Source organism: Cuculus canorus, chromosome 16 (assembly GCF_017976375.1).
Source record: "Cuculus canorus isolate bCucCan1 chromosome 16, bCucCan1.pri, whole genome shotgun sequence".
Lineage (NCBI taxonomy): Eukaryota > Metazoa > Chordata > Aves > Cuculiformes > Cuculidae > Cuculus > Cuculus canorus.
Window position 1 is genome coordinate 10,817,225 of NC_071416.1, and position 12,590 is coordinate 10,829,814.

Below are 12,590 nucleotides of genomic sequence, written 5' to 3' on the forward strand. Positions count from 1 at the left end.
TTACAGCACGACATAAGTAAAGGCTATTGTTTTAATCCAGATACATTAATTGTTACCTCCTGCCATCTTCCTTTCAGTGTTTCACGGTCTGCTGTCCTCCTCCGTGCCCTGTGTCTCAGTTTCTGAAGTGCCACCTAACACACAGCAGCAGGTAAGGCAGAGACATTCTCTGCTATGACCAGCCTGCAGACACGTAACTCTGGGCTGCAGAGCTCTTTTCCCTTCAGAGCTCTCCTTGGCAAATGGCGAGGGAAAGGACTGGAATACCTGAAATCTTTTTTAGAGATGAGCAAACTCTGCCTCCCTTCCCTGCAGCCTCTCATGTTTTCTCATCGGGCATTAAATTCAGTGGCTTCAGCTGTTCTAAGATCTGCTTGAGACAAGCAACGGCTGTATTTGCCATCACCAGAAACCAACTGGAAAGAAGTGGAAAGGAAAAGAAAGAGGGGAGAGAAATGCAAAAAAAAAAAATGGCTTTTCTTTCTTGCAATCTCATAATCAAGCAATTTGTCCCCAACTGGCAAAAACGAGCCCCTGCCACGCTGCCGATGCCCAAGTCACTTGCACGATGGTTCGTGTTGCAGCACTTGGGAGTTGATTTCTCCTGGAGAGCCCTGCAGCATGACCACCCCACTGCTAAAAATAACTCAGTAAATCAAATTTAAAAATCGCAGCAGCTCCGATCATTTCTGCAGTGGGAGCCAATAAAGTCAGGCCTTTCCTTCTTAACCTAGAGCCACGCGCAGATATTGCACATTGCCATGTGCATAACCTATTTAAAGAATTTATATGCGTCATAAGGCAAAGGTGACTTTTCCCCTCTCTTCCTTGCAGCCCACCATGCTGCAAGATGATAGTAGGAAAAAGCACCTGTGCTTATAACCGCTGCACGCAGAAATAGTGCAAGTGGGCCAGCGTTACAGCTCCCCAAGAAATACAGGCTTTGCATTGTAACAGTAAGTACTGCAGATCACTTAACTGCCCAAAACCGTTACTCTAAGCTGCCTATAAATAAATGGAGAGAGAGAGAGACAGTGGGAGAGAGAGAGAAAGAGAGAGAATAGCTTTTTAAAAAGAGCGCAACAATTAATTTAATCGAGTTATCTCTAGGTACCTTTTCAAGAGACAATCAAGCCAAGGAACTAAATGGAAACTTAGACAGTGAAGACCTGGAAGTATTAAATTCATCCTTTGGTGAGTTACAGGAGGCAAAGGAAAGTAATTATTTACTGGTGATTGGGGAGAGGTGGACGTGCCACCAATGACCAATGTTGCACTGAACCTGCAAGCTAAAGTCTGATGGACACATGGATATGGGGTCAGCACGCACCAAGCTGCCTGAGCATCACCACCACACACTAAAAACGTACTCTGCTCCCCCGGTATGCTTGCTTCGTCCCAGTATCATCGATTTAGGGAGAATAATTTAAAAGCAGTGCTGTGGGAGAGTGAAGCAGGGGTTACAACAAGCATCTCCTGCCAGGGACAAATGCTCTTCTCACTCCCCCCGCTTTGCTCCGAGGGGTGCCCAGGAACACATTTGAAATCAATGCGAGTTGGCATGGATGTTCTGTAACGTTTTGTTTAAATTCTCTGCAGTGAGTTATGAGTGAGGTTTTTCTTTTTAGAAAATTAGTTTTTCTCTCCTGGATGCCATTTATCAAAACTAATGATGTCTCTCTGGTGGTGAGGCTTTCCCGGCAGCTGAGAAAGAGCAGCCCACATTATCGGCTGGAGAGGGATGTAACAAACACACCGGGGTTTGTAGCCTCCCGGCAGGGAGAACACAGCTCTCTGCCAGCCCAGGTAACCACCAGGCTGGGCTCTGAGCATCCCAGCAAGATGAATTACAGAGGTTTCAAAGGTCTGAGCTGTGTTGAAACTCCTGATCTCTCCTGCGAGCAGTGCTCGTCCCCTGAGTGCCTGTGGCCCCACAGCCCTGTGCGATGTGGGGGTACGGTGTGCTCAGCACTGCAGGATTCAGCAGGTGGGATCTGGCTGGAGAGCTTCACCAAGCCCTAACAGCCAGGCGGGGGCTCGGTGTCCCTCTCCCTCCCTGCCTCTGCTGATGTTGCAAGTGCAGGCTGTGACAGCATCACGCCTCAGGTTCAAAAACTCATGACAGCTGACACCACCAAATTCAGCTTTGCTGTCCAAAGTGAAGCCAGGTCCAGTAATTTCCTCGTGAAACAGGGTCTCACACTGGCAGCTCCTTTCTGGCCCCTGGGGCCAGGATTGGGTGCTGGTGCCACCCTTCACAGGACCCTGCTCCTGCCGACAGCACCAGCACACCGCCAAGCCGGGCAAACTCTACATGTGCTACAGGGTGGCACTGGAGAGCCAAGGGCACACTGAGCAAATGACATGTTAGAGGCAAATCAAAGCCAAAATCGCCAAACAAACCTATCATCACTTTTCTCTCTCTTTCAACTACTGCGTACTGCCTCTGTTCTGCTTTTGGTCCAGATGTCAGCGATGTGGTTAATAAAGATGGGCATAAAAATGGGCAAAAGCCCCACATTACCAAACCATGGCAAGTAGGATCAGTAGAATGCAACGCAAGAGGATCTGCTCTGTTGAAGACCTTTCTGCTTTAGCCTCAATATTCTAATAAAGATATGTTATAGACAGTACAGAAAAGCCAAAGAATTTATCAGCATTTGTCGATATTCCTAATGAAGCAGAAGATTCAACATGCAATAGAATTAGCCTACAACGAACCTTTGCATAGGGCCCATCCTTCTGAGTCCAGAAATCTCCTGCCTATTCCAGTCCAATACCCTTTTGAGAAATGAGCCTCCCTCAAAGCTATTATCATTATAAGCTAAAAGGCCAAATGAGACAAAGTACTGCTGCTCTTCATCTGAATAAACAAATCATTTTCAGATCAAACGCATTAACAATTTATCATTCTAAAATCCAATCAAAAGGGAAAAACAACAATACAGAACATTGATTTCCTACAGCTTTATCTTAATGAAGTGCACATTCCCTTTGTAATTAGCTTTGGAAGGTTTTTTCCCCCCTTTCCTCGAGCTAATGTGTTATTTGATTTCCATCCAAATGTTACTAAATCGGAGGAAATTTCCCCAAAATGAAGTGGCTTTTGATAATGCAGGAAAATGTTTCCTCCCTCGCTTTGCTATTTTTTCCACCAAACAGCCATACTTGTACTGCAGATGATTCAACTTTATTGCATGGTGTCTTTGCAAGGATGCTTAAATCAATGCCACAGTTGCTGTATTCTGCACAATGTGCCATTTGTAAACCAGAAAATACAACCTCGCCACTTTTATCCTTTTCCTTACAGGCATCAAATATTAATTTCACTTATATTATTACAGGGAAAGTGGACCATGTTTTATTAACATTTCTAAAATTACAGATATTCAACCCAAAAAGCAGACTCCAGACGAGGCTCGGGAGTCTTCCGCTCAGATTTTATTTGACTTAATTAAAAAGCACTCAGTTCTTTTGCGCACTAAAGTAGTTGCTGACATTGCAGTAGCCACTCAGTCTTTCAAACCAAAACTATTACCTGAACTTAATAAACTGTCTGTTTAATTTATACACCTCCGTGAACTCACCTGTCTCCCAGACACAACGTGGTCCTTGCTAACGGCTAGCGAAGGCAGCACCCTGATGGCAAACTCACCAACACTCTGGGGTAACTCAGCTGCCCCACAGCATCATTTTCATCACCTTCTCTGCCATTAATGCCATCATCCAATATCCAGGACCAAATGATCCACCACACATTGCTGGAAACACTTTTTGCCAGGCCACCTCTCTGCTCCTTCCCTAAATCTTTTAAATCTTCTTTAAATGATGCTGAACAGAGGACCATTGTCTTCGTCCTGCTTCACTGAGTACTTGCTGAAATGCAATGGCTAATTTGATAGTCTTGTTTTATTTGAATATATTGCCGAGGTACACGGCAATATCCATGTTAGAAAGTAAAGCCTCGAACCCTATAATTATCACTTTATCCTTTAGTTATACAGAAAGTCGAAAGCGATCTTATCAAAGTCTTTGTTCTTAATAGATTCTCTGTTTTAATACAAATTTTGGTCCTAGGCCTCATTTAAGGTCTCATTTTGAGCACAGACGTGATCCGCTCTGGCAGCACAGAGCATCGATACCTGGAGGGAGGCGCAAATGCTCCGGCTCCAAGCAGGACTGAGACAGATCCTCTGAAGCTGTTTGCATGAAATGCAAGGCTCTCGGCAGGTCTCTGGGAGCTGCATCTCTCCAAACCAGCAGTGGAAATAGTTGTGGGGTTGGATTTTTGTTTTTTCAACTCGCACACTGAAAAGAGAACAAAGCCGTTCCCTAATACAGTTTGTGCATTTTATGGACCAAACAATTAAATAGGTTTTAAAATATCTGCTGACTGCATAATTCCATACAGGGGAGTGTACTCAGCGTTTTTAAACAGCAACTGATACAAGATACCACTTAATAGTGCAAAACACCAGCAGTCCCGTTAAAATCAATAGAAAATTAGATGCTATGAAAATGCAATATGTGTCCAATTAGTTATAATTGGAGCAAATGGTGATGCAGATAAACTTCTGGAGGAAGATGTATTTGTCCAGAACGCTCCCTGCCTGCTTTCAGCACAGCACAGTATCGGCAGTGGCGGGCTCTGCTGTATCCTATAGGATGAATGATGATCCATCTAATACACGTATGTTAACTGTTATCTAATTATGGAGTTGCTCTGAGCCTGCAGGACTGCTTTGGTGCACCACTGTGCGTGGTGAAAAATGATCTTCTGTCACACTGAAACCTCCCTGTTGGACTTGACAAATTATGCCAGCAAACCTGTTTAAGGACTAAAAAATCCTTGGACATGGTGACAGGCAGAGAAAGATGCTGTTTGGGAGCAGTTATTTATTTATTTATCCAGCAGGATTTAAGCTCAGTCACAGGAATACTTTTCTCCCTGCCTGTCTGTTGTTATATCAGTTCAAACTCCTTTTCACCAATTATTTTTCAGGCTTCTTTCAACTCCTAAAAACTCAGCCGCATTGCAAAATGGGAACTAGGTTATGTGATTCTAACGCTTTATTTTTAACATCTTTGGTGCAACATATTGGCTTCCTCTTTGTTTCATCTTATGACTAAAGAAAAAGAGTAAAGATCCCATATTGCAGCAGCACAAAAGGTGCATCCTCAGCCAAGCGTCACGTCAGCCCCTTCACGCCCTCGCAGAGGGTGGAAACATGTCACTTGTAGTAAAACAAACATCATTAATTTGAGAAGGGGGGGATTTTTTCATATAAATACTATTAAGCGTCACTTGTTTTACCAAAACTATTGGCTCAGAGCTAAGAAGCAATAACTTTCATAGACTGGTTTGGGTTGGAAGGGACTTCAAAGCCCATCCAGTCCCACCCCCTGCCATGGGCAGGGACACCTCCCACTGGATCTGGTTGCTCCAAGCTCCATCCAACCTGGCCTCGAACCCCTCCAGGGATGGGGCAGCCACCACTGCTCTGGGCAACCTGGGCCAGGGCCTCCTCACCCTCACAGCAAAACATTTCTTCCTGATATCTCATCTCAATCTCTGCTCTTTCAGCTCAAAACCTCCCCCCTTCATCCTACCCCTGCACTCCCTGTTCCAGAGCCCCTCTCCAGCTTTCCTGCAACCCCTTTCAGTCCTGGAAGCTGCTCTCTATGGTCTCCTCACAGCCTTCTCTTCTCCAGGCCAAACAACCCCAACTGTCTCAGCCTGTCCTTGTACGGGAGGTTCTCCAAAGTTCAAGTTTTATTCCCATTTTAAGTTAATAATTCAAATTATTAAAGATCCATGGCCACACACACAAAAAAACCCCCACAAAACCCCAAAATCATGTTTACCCAGCCCTTAAACCTTTTTGCATTGTTGGATACTGTTACTTAAAGCATTAGGGGAACTGTCTCTCAAGAAAGCAGAAAAGAAAGAAGTGGCAGCTTTTATTTGTTATGCTGACTCAGCCCAACGGTGGAACAAGAAACGTTAAGACCCAATCCATAACTTTTGTGGCTGCTCAAAGGACGTATTCTTCCTCGACACTGATAAAAGTTTAATATGTAGTTGCCCGGGTTTTTAATAAACTTGTCAACAAAAGAGCAAGGCAAATTGATGGGGACCTTCCCAGGAATAAATTCAGTTTCAAGTAGGCCAAATGAGCGTGGAGGACAGGGAGGGGAAGGCGCACAGGCGACTTTTGCTGGTCTTTGCAAAAATGGCACAATAGATTTTAGCGGGTGCGTCTTATTGTCTCAAAGACAAGGCTTTAGGACAAAGCTGGCTTAATTTAAAGAAAGCAAAGTGGTGTGGCTCCCCGTACATCACAGTCCTGACACCGCTGGCGAAGGGAAGAGACAACGCCTTGATATAAATACGCCTCTCACCCTGCCTGCCCCGTGCAGCCCAGTCCCCGGCCCACAGTGGACCCGCTCAGGGCCAAGCTGCAGCATCACTCCCTGCTTTTTATCGCCAATCCCCTGTTGCATGTATTTCAGAACATTCCCTCCAGGTACTGACGGCACAGCCATCTCCTCTGCTTGGCCAAACCACCCCCGTTCCCCTGCTCCATCTTTTCCCTTCAAATACTCAATACACGCAAAACACAGTCCTTTTCCACTGCCATTACGGGAGCTGGATCACATTCCTGCAGCCTATAACTACACGCACCCTTCGTGTACAGGGACCAGTTATATTGCATCCACAGGGATGAAGCTACACACGTTGCGCACCTTCTGCATGGTTAGGAGTGAAATTACTGCATGAGATTCATTATTTTCTACTAGCCTCAATCAAGCGGTGCCTTAAATTAGTAAGACTTGTGGGTTTTTTTGTTAATTTGTTTACCCGAAGTAAATACAAATATTAAATCAGAGCTTCCAATAATCTCACTGCCAGCAAATTAACCCCCAGCGTCCCAGAAGGGGACACCAGTTCATCATCTCAGCAACTCCTTGTGACGCTTTGCTTCCTGCGCCGCCAGCTCCCTCCCAACACCTTCCTTTGCTTGGACTGAACAGCTTCAACAGCTGAAGGCCAAGTCCTGCCTCTGACCTTGGTTACTTCCCAGATTGGAAGCACTGCTCTGGCCATCATGATGAACTTTATTCTTGATTGCTCTTAGGTCACTGAATTCCTGCTCCCATAGCTTTATCCAACTCCCCAAATGCCAGGGTTGACTTGCCTATGTAAGGGCTTTGCGGGAATGGCTCCTGTCCTTACAGCTGCTGGGTGACTTCTGCAGTCGGTGGTCACGAGTCCCACGCCTCTTGGCTGCCCAGATGCCACCTAATTCGGTCCCACCAGAAGGGCAGCTGAGAATGAGCGCTATTTATAGCAGTTGTTCCCTGGTCCCCCCGGGCTCATCAGTCTGCCCAGGGCTTTTTTAGATAGCGGCACAGGTCCGAGCACAAGCCATATCTGGGCATGGCGAAGCGTTTACAGGCACGGCCGTGTGCTTCACGGAGAAAAAAAAGGGGGGAAAAAAAAAAAAGGAAAACTCTGCATCTGTTCGAGATGTCAGTCGCACTGCTTCCCTTGAGCCCCAGCGCGTAGCTTGCCTCGTGAGCACCACCAGCAACCGCTCCAGCTGCTTAAACCTTTAGCTGTTAAATTGTCCTTTATTCAAGGCAAATCTGTGTCTGAATGAGTTCCGCTTGCACACAAGGATACCCACCATCAGCCTCTGCTCCTCCGTAGAGACCACGAGGCAAAAATACAAACTAAACCAGGGGTGCACACTGATCTTGGTTAAACAGTGCAAGCCGAAATGCCTTCAGAGCATCATGGGGTGCAGCAGTGGTCAGGAAGAGGCAACCCACAGGGACACTGCTCCACCTGCCCATGCAGGTGACCACTGATGCACTCATGGCTGGGCAAGCCTGGGGGCTGCACTGGCATTGCATAACCCCCCTGGTGCTGGCAGAGTCACCGGCAGTGCAGCACTGTGCACTATTCTATTGCACCCAGGCTGGCAACCAGCACCTGTGAGGCAACGAGCAGCCCCGTGGTGCTGGAGCATCTCATGGATCGCATTGCCCAGCTCACTCCTGCTCAGATATCCCCTAGGCAGCTACAGCCCCGCGAGGTCCTGGTTGCAATCTGGCCTTGGCCACTTTACACCCTGCACCCGCGCAGAGATGTTGGGGAGTCCAGACAGTCCTTTGCACTCCAACATAAGGGCAGAGGGAGCACGGTCCAGTCAGGCTGTGCCATCTCCCCAAAACACACGCTGGACATCACCGTACAAGCCGTACAAGCCAACAGCAAAGCAGGGAAGTCCTCACAAACTCAGAATAAGCTCATATAGATCACTATAGTTGCATCGGCCTGGCTTGATCTCCTCCAGGTTAAGGTCTTAGGGGCAAGTAACAGCTTCAACAATTCCATGGTGAACATCTACTCTGTCTCCGGGGGAAACTGAGGCAGGGGAGCTACGCGACTTGTCTGCAAGCCCAGCAAGCAGGCAGTGGAGCCCGTGCCCTCAGCTCCCATCTTTGAAGCACTGGGCTGCTCTTGTCACGAGCCCCCGCATCCCAGTGGGAAAGTATCTCACAGCATCACTGTGCACTTGGCCGAGGTCAAGAGCAACTTCAGCATCAAGCAGCAAATGTTAAAGCTACCACCTTTACATACTTAAATCAGCCCTGGGCTTTCAGAGGAGGGATCAGAGCTGAGGAGCGAGGATATTTCTCTTGCGAGGAACACACCACCCCCTCGCCCACAGTCACTGCTAAGTGCAAGATGTGGTGAAAGTCTTTAAAAATAGATATATTCCCAAGCAATTCATGCCGCTTGCATCTGGCAGGGCGAACCTAGCATGGAAGCTCTTGCTTACTGACTAAAAAGGATCGTTAGCAGCTCGAGGCTCGTGCAACCTTGACTGTCTCCTCCTCTCTTTAGGGCCTTCTCTTGTTCTTGGCCTAAACCAGTCCTGGGAAACACAAGGGAAGCCCTGCCCAGCTAGGCTGGTGTCAAAGGCAGGGAAAGATACTGCAGTGCAGTGCTGATCTCTCCTGCAATCGGACGTGCAGACTAGCCCGAATGCTGAGTCAGCACAATTTCTTTTTTGATTGGTTGATCTGAGTAACATACTTTCAATGTATGCTAAAGGGGCAGCAATTAATACATTTCCCCCCTTTCTCCACCTTTTGAAACCGCTTCAAATCGAATGCACAAATCTCACCCCCAAAAGTCACTCTCTGGTCCTAAATATTCGGAGCCTCTTTCATTTTTAATTTAGGGCATTAAAAAAAAAAAAAATTTGCAATCTAAGCGATGCTCACTTTGATCGACTTGTGCTGCTGCAGCTAAAATATCTGTCCTGCAGGTCAATCTAATCATGCTTAATAGCAGTTTATTCTTCAACGCAACATTTTTCACGTTGGGTCGACAGTTTTAAATGAGATTGCTGATGCACCCCTTTACTAATGCTTTTACCAGGGCCAGCACATCCCTTGAAATACTTGTGCAATAAAATGCTTTATTGCTCTTGATGAATGCACTATTAAACTTGAATTGCAAACATGCCCCCCTTCCCCCCTTTTTTTTTTCTTCAAAAGAGGGTGCTGGAATTTATGGGACCACCTGTCTTCCGGTATTAAGTAATAGTAACAACAGTAATAATAGATCATCAACGTAACAAACACACAAAACTAAAAAAAAAAGAAAGAAACCCGCTGGGAAAAACCACATGGCACAAATTTGTCCCTGTGCTCTCGTGTGCATGTGCAAAATATCCATCTTATACCTGCCAGTAGTTCCGCTTACATGCGGAGAATTCATCTTAAGAACGGCTGGGTTTTGTGAGGCATAGAATAGAAAAATTTAACTAATTTGGTCCACTGGATTTACGGCTTTTACAATACTCAAAGCTCTTCTTTCCGCACCTGCCACTGCACAGTCCTCACTTTGCAGGATGGATGGGTGCACTTGAGCATCCCGGCGCTGCCTCGCGCAGCGGGTCCAGCATCGCCGCTCCTCGCAGTGCGCCCACGATGGCACTCAAGGAGAGGATTAACAGTTTATAAAGAGCAAAAAGAGAAGTGGCTTAATTTTAGCTACCGATTAGAACGGACCTAGTGCATTGTCATGGTCGCAGTTTTAATCCAAAGAGGTATAAAAGGGAGAAGGAGATGCCACAGAGCGGAACGGCGCAAACCGGTTGCTGAAGGCCTGCAGCCATCATCTGCTTCCATCAACACCAACATCATGGTTCTGCGGGGGCTACACATGAACTCGTTTCATTTTTAACATCACCCAAGCCTGGGTGCCGCAGGACATGTTCCATGGCAAAGCCTCCCCTGCCACCTCCGCTCCCATGCTGCGAGACGGTGCTCAGAATTATAGCTTTGAAAATATTTACATAAAAAATAAATCTGAGCACTTAGCGACTTCCTAAAGTTAGCAATTCCGTGTGATTAACAGGCGTATTAATTCGGGGGGGGGGGGAATAGATAAAAATTGCATTAGCAACACAGGTATCTACTGTAAATCAGACCACGAGCACCTTAGCAAGAGCAATGCACAGCGGTACAGGCGTTTTAGTAAAAGCCATGCTGAGGAAAGAAAGGAAGGGAAAGAAAGGAAGAGAATGAAAGGAAGGGAAAGAGGGAAAAAGGGAAATCAAGTGAAAAAAAAAAAACCAAGGAAGAAAAAGACAAGGAAAGAAGGCAGAAAAGGAAAAAAGGAAGAAGAAGGAAAAGGAGTAGAGGTGGGGAAAAGGGCCAGCAAGGAAAGGAAGGAAATTTTATCCATAAACTATATGTAACATATAATTTAATGTTATAGCCAGAATGGTTAGAATTGTCTTCATTTTTCATCCAGAGATTCAAGCTAACATTGGTGATTTACAAGGGAGTGAAACTGCATCTCTGTTTGGGCACCAGAGCTTTCCTGCTCAGGCTCAGCTAGTTTTCCAGCATCCACTAGCTTCATATTTAAACTGGCGCCCCAAAATGGGACCCGACACCCACAGCACCCATCCTCGTGGGGGCCTGGGACCATCCTTGTGCAGGGTGGCTGCTGGTGGGGCTGAGCACAGGGGATGCTGCATCCCTGCGGCCAGGCCATGGGAGACCCACCACGGCCAGCCAGGAAAGCCCTGGCTTTGCAGGGCTTGGTTTAACCAGAGCATCCTAAAGTGCAAACAGGATGACGTGCAAATCAGCCATTCTCCAGCACAAACCTCACCTTCCCGAAGCCACCCGGCAAAGAAAAGGCTCCTCTGCTCAGAAGGGGCTCAGTGCTTCCCATGTCTCCACCAGCCACAGTATTTACTTTAAACAAACAAAAAAAAGCTCTTAATAAATCCCACTGAATCTTACACATAGGAAATCTCCCTGATTGCCCAGTCTGCCTTTTCTAACCCGCTATTCACGAGCGCCTGCTTACAGTTAAATCCCCTTTGGCGCATGTGTAACAAGTGGCAACCACACTCCCCATTAATAGAGCCGGATAAAGTCTCTGCAAAATCTAAACTCGGAGTCTCCCTTGCTCTCCGCACCCAGGAGAGGATGCCGCAAGAGGTAAGACTTGATTAACCTTAGCGTGGGATGGCGAGGCACCACGCCTTCCAAACGATGCCTTAGGAGCCCATTAGCCAAGAGAAGAGAGGTGTTGCGATTGCAAAGAGGTCCCACAAAAGAAAAATGTTGCTTTCAGCTACCCTGAAGAGACAGGAAAGTAAGTTTGGGGAGCTAGGGAGGGGCTTTCCAAAGAGTTTGGCTTTGCCTGTCACTACAGGCACAGAAGCATGAGGATGTTTGGGGCTGAGAGCTTTACACCCTCAGACGCAATTCCCATCTAGGCAGAACGTTACACTTGTACTTAAATCGCATTTCTTTCATTTTGCTTAATTATTGTAGGATCCTGGAAAAGACAGCAAACTATTTTACATTGGAAAAGGTTAAAAAAGAAAAGTGAAAACCAGTGAAGACTTCCAGAATTAAAGGAGCTGATTTTCTTATTTTCCTTTGGGAAAATAATAGCTGTATACTCAGAGCACTCCTCTGCCTTTAGCTGACTTGATGGCTCATCACACCAACAAGGACAATCTTCCCTCTCTCCAGCTTTAAGTACAAAAAGTTTTCACATGGGAAAGAGTCAAAAAGTGGAATTTTCATGTTAATTTGAAGCTAAAACACTGTGCATCTGGATCACAACTGTTGTATCCTTCTCCCCTCTCTTCTCCCACTCTCCATCTCCTTTTGTTTTTCCTAGATTTAAAGATCAGCCAGCTCAGTTTGCCATCTAGCCTTATTTTCAGGAAAAAAAAGCATTGACAGGGAAGCAGGAAAAAGGAGCGATTGGCCTGCATCCCTGTTAAAACCCAGGAGTGGACAGCCAGCTTTCCTCTGGCATCGCCTTTCAAAGCCCATGCCGCAGTCAGCATATTGAATATTTAATGTCCTGATGAGCATTTCCACCTGCTGACACAGGCAAAGTGACAGAACAATACACGCGCTGGAACAAGATCATCAATTGACTCCCCAGTCGGTCTGCCAGGTCAGGCAGTTAAAAAAAAAAAATAATATAAAATAATCTGTCTGTCTTTCTCCCCCACTTTGCCCAGGGT

The 12,590-nt window shown here is 46.4% G+C and overlaps 1 long non-coding RNA gene across 2 annotated transcripts in view; it reads right to left on the bottom strand.

Annotated features, from left to right (window-relative positions):
* LOC128853833 (uncharacterized) overlaps positions 1-12,590 on the bottom strand; it is a 46,573-nt gene that overhangs the window by 29,324 nt on the left and 4,659 nt on the right. The window contains exon 3 of one of the 2 annotated variants that reach the window (XR_008452637.1): positions 3,708-4,308. The exons of the other annotated variant lie outside the window; for it this stretch is intronic. This is a non-coding gene — a long non-coding RNA (uncharacterized LOC128853833). Of the gene's footprint in view, positions 1-3,707; positions 4,309-12,590 lie in introns of those variants that run through there. 2 annotated transcript variants of the gene reach the window in all.